This window comes from Oncorhynchus masou, chromosome 20 (genome assembly GCF_036934945.1).
Source record: "Oncorhynchus masou masou isolate Uvic2021 chromosome 20, UVic_Omas_1.1, whole genome shotgun sequence".
Taxonomy (NCBI): domain Eukaryota; kingdom Metazoa; phylum Chordata; class Actinopteri; order Salmoniformes; family Salmonidae; genus Oncorhynchus; species Oncorhynchus masou.
Genome location: NC_088231.1, coordinates 1274017 through 1286250, shown reverse-complemented (window position 1 = coordinate 1286250; position 12234 = coordinate 1274017). Strand labels below are relative to the sequence as shown.

General features: G+C 41.2%; 1 long non-coding RNA gene across 1 annotated transcript; it reads left to right on the top strand.

Annotated features, from left to right (window-relative positions):
• Positions 1 to 5642: 5642 nt before the first annotated feature.
• Positions 5643 to 6427, top strand: LOC135506484 (uncharacterized). Its single transcript, XR_010450510.1, has 4 exons — positions 5643 to 5692; positions 5828 to 5901; positions 6049 to 6117; positions 6288 to 6427. It is a non-coding gene; the product is annotated as an uncharacterized LOC135506484 (long non-coding RNA).
• The last annotated feature ends 5807 nt before the right edge of the window (positions 6428 to 12234 follow it).

The following is a 12234-nucleotide window of genomic DNA, read 5'->3' as shown; positions in this document are numbered from 1 at the left end:
GAGTCGATGTCTCCATGTTGCCAATGAGCTTCAAATAGCATTGGTGGTATAGTGGTGAGCATAGCTGCCTTCCAAGCAGTTGACCTGGGTTCGATTCCCTTGCCAATGCAGAGGAAGAGAAAGTCATCTCTTTTAGGGGCTGGATGTCATTTCAAGTGTACGACATTTGAATCATTATCGTTGTTCGTGGAAGTCAGAATTGCTCCAACATTCTGCAGGTTGTCAAAAATAATTAAAGTTGTGCGATGTTGAACCAACAAGTGCATATCAAAATAGATTTGCAGTCCATCGCCAAAACCATTCAGCCACCTTGTCCTGCGCCCAAGAGGTGATAGTTGGCGTTCCGACCAGTGGCCCATATAGTCTTCTCACAAAAACATCTCTAGCTTCCGAACCGTTTAACCTACAAATTCCTATGACCACTCTATGGAAAGGGGAGACCCTCACGAACACGGTGGTATTCTCAATTTTTCTCTACATCCCCCACAAGTGTCAGGAGACTCGTCTGAAGTCAGAACCGTCTATGTGCCAACTTCTGTTTGTAGAATCCAAAATCTTTGGGCTACAAACCAATGTGACCCCACTTGTCGCAATGTTCTCCGTTTTGCCCTACGTTCCCCACAAGTGTCACGGGACTAATCTGAAGGTAACCTGTAGTGATTAAAATGATAGATTTTTTAACCAGGGACCTCTCGCAACCTAAGCCATAATCATACCCCTAAACCAACGATCTGTTTGGTCAAAGAATTATCACTTTCCACAAAAATGACAGTCAAGATATGAGTCGATGTCTCCATGTTGCCAATGAGCTTCAAATAGCATTGGTGGTATAGTGGTGAGCATAGCTGCCTTCCAAGCAGTTGACCTGGGTTCGATTCCCTTGCCAATGCAGAGGAAGAGAAAGTCATCTCTTTTAGGGGCTGGATGTCATTTCAAGTGTACGACATTTGAATCATTATCGTTGTTCGTGGAAGTCAGAATTGCTCCAACATTCTGCAGGTTGTCAAAAATAATTAAAGTTGTGCGATGTTGAACCAACAAGTGCATATCAAAATAGATTTGCAGTCCATCGCCAAAACCATTCAGCCACCTTGTCCTGCGCCCAAGAGGTGATAGTTGGCGTTCCGACCAGTGGCCCATATAGTCTTCTCACAAAAACATCTCTAGCTTCCGAACCGTTTAACCTACAAATTCCTATGACCACTCTATGGAAAGGGGAGACCCTCACGAACACGGTGGTATTCTCAATTTTTCTCTACATCCCCCACAAGTGTCAGGAGACTCGTCTGAAGTCAGAACCGTCTATGTGCCAACTTCTGTTTGTAGAATCCAAAATCTTTGGGCTACAAACCAATGTGACCCCACTTGTCGCAATGTTCTCCGTTTTGCCCTACGTTCCCCACAAGTGTCACGGGACTAATCTGAAGGTAACCTGTAGTGATTAAAATGATAGATTTTTTAACCAGGGACCTCTCGCAACCTAAGCCATAATCATACCCCTAAACCAACGATCTGTTTGGTCAAAGAATTATCACTTTCCACAAAAATGACAGTCAAGATATGAGTCGATGTCTCCATGTTGCCAATGAGCTTCAAATAGCATTGGTGGTATAGTGGTGAGCATAGCTGCCTTCCAAGCAGTTGACCTGGGTTCGATTCCCTTGCCAATGCAGAGGAAGAGAAAGTCATCTCTTTTAGATGTCATTTCAAGTGTACGACATTTGAATCATTATCGTTGTTCGTGGAAGTCAGAATTGCTCCAACATTCTGCAGGTTGTCAAAAATAATTAAAGTTGTGCGATGTTGAACCAACAAGTGCATATCAAAATAGATTTGCAGTCCATCGCCAAAACCATTCAGCCACCTTGTCCTGCGCCCAAGAGGTGATAGTTGGCGTTCCGACCAGTGGCCCATATAGTCTTCTCACAAAAACATCTCTAGCTTCCGAACCGTTTAACCTACAAATTCCTATGACCACTCTATGGAAAGGGGAGACCCTCACGAACACGGTGGTATTCTCAATTTTTCTCTACATCCCCCACAAGTGTCAGGAGACTCGTCTGAAGTCAGAACCGTCTATGTGCCAACTTCTGTTTGTAGAATCCAAAATCTTTGGGCTACAAACCAATGTGACCCCACTTGTCGCAATGTTCTCCGTTTTGCCCTACGTTCCCCACAAGTGTCACGGGACTAATCTGAAGGTAACCTGTAGTGATTAAAATGATAGATTTTTTAACCAGGGACCTCTCGCAACCTAAGCCATAATCATACCCCTAAACCAACGATCTGTTTGGTCAAAGAATTATCACTTTCCACAAAAATGACAGTCAAGATATGAGTCGATGTCTCCATGTTGCCAATGAGCTTCAAATAGCATTGGTGGTATAGTGGTGAGCATAGCTGCCTTCCAAGCAGTTGACCTGGGTTCGATTCCCTTGCCAATGCAGAGGAAGAGAAAGTCATCTCTTTTAGGGGCTGGATGTCATTTCAAGTGTACGACATTTGAATCATTATCGTTGTTCGTGGAAGTCAGAATTGCTCCAACATTCTGCAGGTTGTCAAAAATAATAAAAGTTGTGCGATGTTGAACCAACAAGTGCATATCAAAATAGATTTGCAGTCCATCGCCAAAACCATTCAGCCACCTTGTCCTGCGCCCAAGAGGTGATAGTTGGCGTTCCGACCAGTGGCCCATATAGTCTTCTCACAAAAACATCTCTAGCTTCCGAACCGTTTAACCTACAAATTCCTATGACCACTCTATGGAAAGGGGAGACCCTCACGAACACGGTGGTATTCTCAATTTTTCTCTACATCCCCCACAAGTGTCAGGAGACTCGTCTGAAGTCAGAACCGTCTATGTGCCAACTTCTGTTTGTAGAATCCAAAATCTTTGGGCTACAAACCAATGTGACCCCACTTGTCGCAATGTTCTCCGTTTTGCCCTACGTTCCCCACAAGTGTCACGGGACTAATCTGAAGGTAACCTGTAGTGATTAAAATGATAGATTTTTTAACCAGGGACCTCTCGCAACCTAAGCCATAATCATACCCCTAAACCAACGATCTGTTTGGTCAAAGAATTATCACTTTCCACAAAAATGACAGTCAAGATATGAGTCGATGTCTCCATGTTGCCAATGAGCTTCAAATAGCATTGGTGGTATAGTGGTGAGCATAGCTGCCTTCCAAGCAGTTGACCTGGGTTCGATTCCCTTGCCAATGCAGAGGAAGAGAAAGTCATCTCTTTTAGGGGCTGGATGTCATTTCAAGTGTACGACATTTGAATCATTATCGTTGTTCGTGGAAGTCAGAATTGCTCCAACATTCTGCAGGTTGTCAAAAATAATTAAAGTTGTGCGATGTTGAACCAACAAGTGCATATCAAAATAGATTTGCAGTCCATCGCCAAAACCATTCAGCCACCTTGTCCTGCGCCCAAGAGGTGATAGTTGGCGTTCCGACCAGTGGCCCATATAGTCTTCTCACAAAAACATCTCTAGCTTCCGAACCGTTTAACCTACAAATTCCTATGACCACTCTATGGAAAGGGGAGACCCTCACGAACACGGTGGTATTCTCAATTTTCTCTACATCCCCCACAAGTGTCAGGAGACTCGTCTGAAGTCAGAACCGTCTATGTGCCAACTTCTGTTTGTAGAATCCAAAATCTTTGGGCTACAAACCAATGTGACCCCACTTGTCGCAATGTTCTCCGTTTTGCCCTACGTTCCCCACAAGTGTCACGGGACTAATCTGAAGGTAACCTGTAGTGATTAAAATGATAGATTTTTTAGAAAAAGTTTAATTGTTGGTGTGATATTAGTTTAAGCAGACTGTGTCTATTGTTGTGTCTTCCGATTGAATTTTATGGCCACTTTATGCAGAAATCCAGGTAATTCTAAAGGGTTCACAAACTTTTTCTTGCCACTGTATTTGCTGGACTCAGTGTTCTCCAGCAATCAAAGCTTCCCAGCCGAGTGTCAAAACACAAAACAAAATATTGATATATCCTTCCAGACCTTACAGGCTGTCGGTCGATATCCCAAAACTAATCAAACAAACAAGCAAACAAGCCTCTGGTGAATAGCGCACTACCACAAACAGATGCTCGCACTAAGACCAGACAGCATCAGATAGATGGCCTACAGAGAGAACTGTAGAACAGTACAGAGGGGCGAGTTTCGCTCATTCGGATGCGTTCTCCTGTCAAAACTTTGAAGAAGCATGTTTTGTTTAACACATTTTTGGTTACTTCATGAATCCATATGTGTTATTTCATAGTTTTGATGTCTTCACTATTATTATACAAAGTAGAAAATAATACAAATAAAGAAAAACCCTTGAATGAGTATGTTTGTCCAAACTTTTGACTGGTACTGTACATGTTGGTTGATTTGCTCAAGGATGCCCACAGGCCTCACATGACTTGTCTGAATGTCACCTGATACCAATTAAACAAATTATGGAAGTACTGTTTATTGATTAAAAAAATAATGGTTTAAACACATGTAAAATAAAAAAATAGAAAAGGGGTTCCTTTAGAACACACTTCTTTTAGATTTTTGGGGGAGGACTGTCTGTAGTGAATCTGGACATTTGTCGTGGCAAGGTGGGGATTGAGTTGCATATTATACTGTTTAGGCTGGTGACTCAGTCTATCTTGTAATCACAAGCCTACTTAATTCTACAATCAAGTCCTTCCCATGACGATTTGGCAACGTTCAAAGGTGGGGAGCGAAATGGGTGTTTGTTTGCAAAACACTGGTACTGCATGTGTTAAAACAATTTTTTCGATCCATTTATATCACACAATCCCCAAAGAATTCTGCTATTAGCTGGATGTAGTTGATATTTTGTCTTTATAGTAACATTTATGACGAAGCTATTACAAATTCTAATAAATATTCAGAAATGCTTAAAAAGCTTTTATATATTATAATAAAGAATTTAAAGGATTATGCATTGTATGCTTATAATACTGTTGTAAATAACTAATAATAAACAAATTATTGTGAAGAGTTACCAGTTTTTTTTATGCATACAGCACCAGTCAAACGTTTGGACCCACCTACTCATTCAAGGTTATTTTTACATTTTTACTATTTTCTACATTGTAGAATAATAGTGAAGACATCAAAAATATGAAGTAACACGTATGGAATCATATAGACATTTTTAAAAAGTGTTCAGATTCTTCAATGTAACCACCTTTTGCCTTGATGACAGCTTCACACACACTTGGCATTCTCTTGACGAATCTCAAATGTCAAATATATTTTGATTTGATTAACACTTTTTTGGTTACAAGATGATTCTATGTGTGTTATTTCATAGTTCTGATGTCTTCACTATTAGTATACAGTGTAGAAAATAAAAAATGTTTAAAAAAAACTTGAATGAGTAGGTGTGTCTTAACCTTTGACTGGTACTGTATATCATACATTTCATGTGTGACTCATCTGTACAGTTATAATGCTAATCCATTAGTATTACCCACACCTATCCTTCAACAGAGAGATTAAATATTTCAGAATATTAAACATCATGATTATTTTCACAATAATACCACCTAGGGGTTGTGACATCAGTGCTCTTAACTCTATTTAAAGAGAACCCACCGACTGGGTATCGCTCATTGTCTTCGCATCATTACACCTGATCAACTGCTGAAATTAACTGTGACTCAAAGGTAAGGGAATTGGTCTTAAAGCAGGGCTTTTGAATAGTGATAAATGTACTTCAGCTGTAGTGTTCACATTCTACTTCAACATTCAGAAGATAAAAAGGTCATCTAAACTGTTTTAGTTTCTTTTTACGTGTTTAGAACTGACCACCAAGATGATGATGAAGACTGTACTCTTTCTGGGATGCCTCCTGGGCCTGTCATTGGCTCTTCCTGTGAGTTTAACAAAAATGTATAACACACAACATATATGCCCCAAATAATTTAATATTCTTCTTTACACCACATTTGATTTATATTTATGTTAGTATATGTATAAATATATATGCATATTTAAATATTTTAAATTGATTCTTTTTCAGGCTGATGTGGATCACTTGAGAGTTGCACGTTCCAGCTCTGACTCCAACTCTAACTCAAACTCCAGGGAGGTACGTTCCATAGCTCCACAGATTATGATCAGAAATTATTTAACATATAGTAGTGAAGATCAATGTGTATGAAACATATGTGAATATTCTGAGATATGATTCCATGTGTGGTGTGTATATCAAAATGACATTGAATGAGAAAAAAACTGCTGTTTTCTTTTCCTATTTAGGCTGGTTACTTTCTGCCCTCCCTGCCACAGTTGAATTCAAATCAGCTACTTCAACTTCTACTTAAATGGTTTGCTGCCTCTGCCCCAGCACCAGCCCCTGTCCCAGCTCCTGCACCTTCCCCAGCCCCTTCACCAGCCCCTGCCCCTGCCCCTGCTCCTGCCCCCGCCCCAGCCCCTGCCCCTGCCCCAGCACCTGCCCCAGCCCCAGCCCCATGCTCCAGCCCCAGCCCCTGCTCCTGCCCCAGCCCCTGCTCCAGCCCCATCCCCTGCTCCTACTCCAGCCCCAGGCCCTGCCCCAGGTGGACGTTAAACAGGTGAAGTCATGTTACAGTAACCCAGCAATTATTCATTTAATATCTCAACATGTATATTAGTTTCCCCCAGTGGTGTAAAGTACTTAAGTAAAACATACTTTAAAGTAATACTTAACTAGTTTTCTGTACTTTACTTTACTATATATATTTCGGACAACTTTTACTTCACAAAATTCATAAAGAAAAAAATGCACATTTTATCCCATACATATTCCTTGACCTCCAAAAATACTTTTTGAATGCTTTGCAGGACAGGAACAAATTCATACGCTTATCAAGAGAACATCCCTGGTCATCCCTACTGCCTCTGATCTGGTGGACTCACAAAACACAAATGCTTAGTTTATAAAGATGTCTGAGTGTTGGAGTGTACCCCTGGCTATCTTTAAATAAAGTAAACAAGAAAATGGTGCTGTCTGGTTTGTTTAATATAAGGTTTTTGAAATTATTTATACTTTTACTTTTACAATTGATTCTTAAATAAATTTGAGCAATTACATATACTTTTGATACTTAAGTATATTTAAAACCAAATACTTTTAGACTTTTACTCAAGTTGTATTTAACTGGGTAAGTTTCATTTCTATTAAAGTATCTTTACTTTTACTCAAGTACGACAATTGGGCACTTTTCCCAACACTGGATTCCCCAAACATCATAAGTACAATGTATATCCTATAAATTCATTCATTTGCTTTTCTGTCAATCAGGTATTTCATGGAACTCCCAGACATTGACTATGAAGTGTGATTCCTTTATGCATTTCTGTTTAATAAACACATTCATATTTTAAGCTCAATTGTATGTCTATGCAGTCCTCTGATGAATGCTCATTAAGATTATGAAAATTGTGAGAAATCTATACAAAGTGTGTTACATTACATTGCGTTATTTAATAAATAAATAAAAGTGCTGTACATTATATTGCATGATAGGAGAAATCTAAATAAAGTCTGGTAATTGAGTTATATTGTGTAAGTTAAGAAATTAAAGTTAAACATTACAATTAAATGTGTTCATTTATCCTCTGCAATACCCCAAAAAAACAGGTGGATGAATCATTGACAGTTTCAAAACCTCTCAACTTAGATAAAGTTTCCTAATACTGATGAGACATTGTTCTTTGTGGGCACTGTGGGATATATAGATTTTGTAAGATTACCCACCAAATGCCTAATTTCATCACATTTCACATCTCCAGGACACAGGACACACATTTGTTCATGGGACTAAAGCTCATTGGTGCACTGAAGGCACATTGGTGGAATGAAATGAAATAAAAAGCATATTTTTGCAGTTAAGTTACAATACGGCAACAGTGTTAACAGTTTAGTAGCAACATTTCAAGCATTTTACATCTTTTTCATTTCAAGAACTCCGTGGTGACCATGAAACTACTATTCCTAGTGATGTGCCTGATTTGACTTTGTTCTTCCATTCCTGTAAGAATTCTTGAAATTCAACATCAACACTGCAATTTACGCATCAATACACCAAGAGATTGCTCCTTCCACAGATTGTATTGCATTGGAATATGATAATATCTGAATTATTACAATATGATGGACTAAAGTTCACACTTTGAGTGTTGATTACTTTAAACCATAATATAATTCATCCTGTGATTTTGTTTGTGTGTGCAGGTGTCTGAGAAACATGATCGAGAGGAGCGCTCAGCTTGCGATGAGGTGCAGTAATATTTAGTACAATCTACTGGTATCTATTAGGTATTCTGTCTATTAGAGTACTATAGTATGGGAAACTATTTGAATAGGATTACTAGTTTGTTTGAGTTCAGAACAATTTATCCATCTCTCTCTCTCTCCACAGATGTTCAGGGGTTATGGGCATGGTTTGGGAGGATTTTACCCATAACAGCAGCCTCAGTACCCATCCTACTTCCCTGATGCACAGCCATCTCAAGGTAACTCTGCTCTGATGACCCTTCTGCCCTTCCTATTGGTCAGTCTCGCCTCTGCTCCTGCTGCAACTCCTGCTGCAGCTCAAGGCCCAGCCCCAACCCCGGCAGCGGGTGGAAAATGAGATTGGCGTCGATAGAGAAAGGAGAAAAAATTTTTTACATCAAATATGTTGACATTAGCTGCTGTTCAGAGCTGATTATTCCACCATTAATAAATTAAATAAGTTAAGATCCGTCATTGTGTGTCTTTCTCTGTTGTGTTCTGTTTAACCATGTAGTAGATTTATACATATCAAATCATGTCATTTGTTGGGAACAGATGGATTGATAAAGTGATGAAGTTTATGTTTATACTGTACTCTATATAGATGATTTGCGATGCTTCTTTCTATTGCTTTGGTAAGTCATGCATATAGTATGTACATGAAATGCTGGTGCAAATGTCATGTTAGACTTAGAAAGATCTTAAAGTTGGTATATTACATCCATATGTATATTAATTAATTGTCTTATTGTTTGCTTTTGAAGGCTGAGCATGGCCATCAGCATGTCATTGAGAAGCGCTCTTCAAGTGAAGAGGTGAGTAGTATGAATGAATCATCTTTTTTAAAGACTGGTGTGGGCTGCGATCAAACAAAAACTGACACTTTATTACAGTGCCGAAAGTATTCACACCCCTTGACTTTTTCCACATGTTGTTGTGTTACAAGGTGGGAATAAAAGTGATTACATTTACATTTTCTGTCATTTTGTTTCACTATTTTTTGTCACGATCGAAACACAGTACTCTTGATTGTCAAAGTGGAAGAAAAATTCTAACATTTGTAAAGAAAATGTGAAAAAGAAAACAAATATATCTTGATTACATAAGTTTTCAAATAGACAGCTGTGAGTCTTTCTCAGTAAGTCAGTAAGCACTTTGCACACCTGGTTTGCACATTATTAGCACATTATTATTAAAAAATATTCAAGCTCTGTCAAGTTGGTAGTTGATCATTGCTAGACATCCATTTTCTTGTCTTGTCATGGATTTTCAAGCAGATTTATGTCAAAACTGTAACTAGGCCACTCTGGAACATTTAATGTAGTCTTTGTAAGTGACTCCAATGCATATTTGGCTTTGTGTTTTAGATTATTGTCCTGCTGAAAGGTGAATTTATCTCCCAGACTGAACCAGATTTTCCTCTAGGACTTTGCCTGTGCTTTTCCATTTCCAGCACCATTTCTTTTAATCCTAAAAAATGTATTATTCATTGCCGATGACAAGCATTACATGTTGCAGCCACCACCATGCTTGAAAATATGAAGAGTGGTATGCAATGATGTGTTATGTTGGTCTTGCCCAAAACATAACGCTTTCTATTCAGGGAATTTCTGTTCTGTACAGGTTTACTTCTTTTCACTCTGTCATTTAGGTTAGTATTGTGGAGTAACTACAATGTTGCTGATACATCCTCTCCCATCACAACCATTAAACCCCGTAACTGTTTTTAAGTCACCATTTGTCACGCCCTGACCTTAGAGAGCAGTTTTATTTCTCTATTTGGTTAGGTCAGGGTGTGATTTGGGGTGGGAATTCTATGTTTTCTATTTCTTTGTTTTTGGCAGAGTGTGGTTTCCAATCAGAGACTATCGTTGTATATGATTGGTAATCATACTTAGGCAGCCTTTTTTCCACCTGTGTTTGTGGGTAGTTATTTTCTGTTTAGTCTCTGTTACCTGACAGAACTGTTTGCTTTTGTTTTGTTACTTTGTTCGGGTGTTTTTTTAATCAATAAAATCATGAACACTTTTCACGCTGCGCTTTGGTCCACTCATTCCGACGACAGGCGTTACATCATTGGACTCGTGGAAAAAAAAAATCACTGAGTGGTCACCTTCCTCTCCGGTTTGAAATTGACTGCTCAACTGAGGGACCTTACAGAAAATTGTATGTGTTGGGTACAGAGATGAGGTAATCATTAAAAAATCATATTAAACACTATTTTTGTAGTCCATGCAACTCATGATGTTAAGCATATTTTTACTCCTGAACTTATTTAAGCTTGCCTTAAAAAGGGGTTGAATAGTTATTGACTCAAGACATTTCAGATTTTCATTTTTTTTACAAACATAATTCCACGTTGACATTATGGCATACTGTGTGTAGACCAGTGACACAAAATCTCAATTTAACCCATTTTAAATTTAGGGTCCGCTGCAATGCTCCACCATCTTGGCACCGCCATGGACCGTTTTGTCCGGACTATGGACCGCTGGAACAGGGAGTCCTTCCAGCGCCTCCACCAGCACAACCAGGATCTCCTCTGAGCACCCCTTATCCTCCTGGTCCCAGTGGGATTCGTCTCTCCCTGCCCCAGGAAGACAACGGAAAGGCTGCGAACTGCCAGGGGTTCCTTCTTCAACTGGACCTATACCTGACCACCGTTCAACCCGGCTCCATCGGGCCGTGAGAGGGTTCCGCCCTTGTCTCGTGCCTCACCGGGAAAGCTCTGGAGTGGGCCAACGCCGTGTGGGGAGAGGGAGATGCGGCGTTGGACCAGTTTGAGGAGTTCACTGTTTCCGGGCAGTCTTTGACCACCTGCCCGAGGGTAGAGGACGGGTGAGCGCCTTTTCCATTTGAGGAAGGACACGAGGAGCGCCCAGGAGTTGGCCCTGGAGCTTTAGACCCTGGCTGCCGGATGTAGCGGAAGGGCCCTGATCGACCATTACTGCTGCAGCCTGCGCGAGGACATCCGTCGGGAGTTCGCCTGCAGAAACGCCACCCTCAAGTTCGACCAGCTGGTGGACTTGTCCATCCGGCTGGACAACCTGCTGGCTACCCCCAGACGTTCTGATCGGGTCTGGTGGTTCCATCCTCCAGCACCCGCTCCCTGATCCCCATGGAGCTGGGAGATGCGGTGCGCAGGGAGACCGGAGGGGGTTCCAGCTCATACACCATCTGTGGCTGCAGAGGTCACACTGTTGGTCGGTGCCGGATTGGTTCCTCTGGGGATTGAGGCAGCAGGCAGGGCGCTCTGGTGTCACCCCAGATGAGCCGGCACCATTCAAGACCAGGTCTTCACCGTGCGCATTCCCCCTGAATATGCCGATTTGGCTCTCGCCCTCTCTAAAAAGAAGGTGACTCAATTACCCACTCATCGACGGGGCGCTTGTGCGATAAATCTCCTGGTAGACGCTGCACTTCCCCAGAGTCACGTGTATCCCTTCTCACAGGCGGAGACGGAGGCTATGGAAACTCTATGTCTCCGAATGCCTGAGTCAGGGGTACAGTCGTCCTCCACTTCATCCTCCTCCTCGAGTTTCTGTTTTGTGAAGAATAAGGAGGAAGGTCTGCGCCTGTGTATTGACTATTGGGGTCTGAATCAGATCACTGTGAGGTATAGTTACCCGCTACCGCTTATAGTCAGAGCAATTGAGTAAATGCAGGGGGCACGCTTCTTCACCAAACTAGATCTCCGGAGCGCATACAACCTGGTGCGTATCCGGGAGGGAGACGAGTGGAAGACGGCTTTCAGTACCACCTCAGGACACTATGAGTACCTCATCATGCCGTACGGGTTGATGAATGTGCCATCAGTCTTCTAAGCCTTTGTAGATGAGATTTTCAGGGACCTGCACTGGCAGGGTGTGGTGGTGTATATTGATGACATTTTGATATACTCTGCTACACGCGCCGAGCATGTGTCCCTGGTGCGCAGGGCGCTTGGGC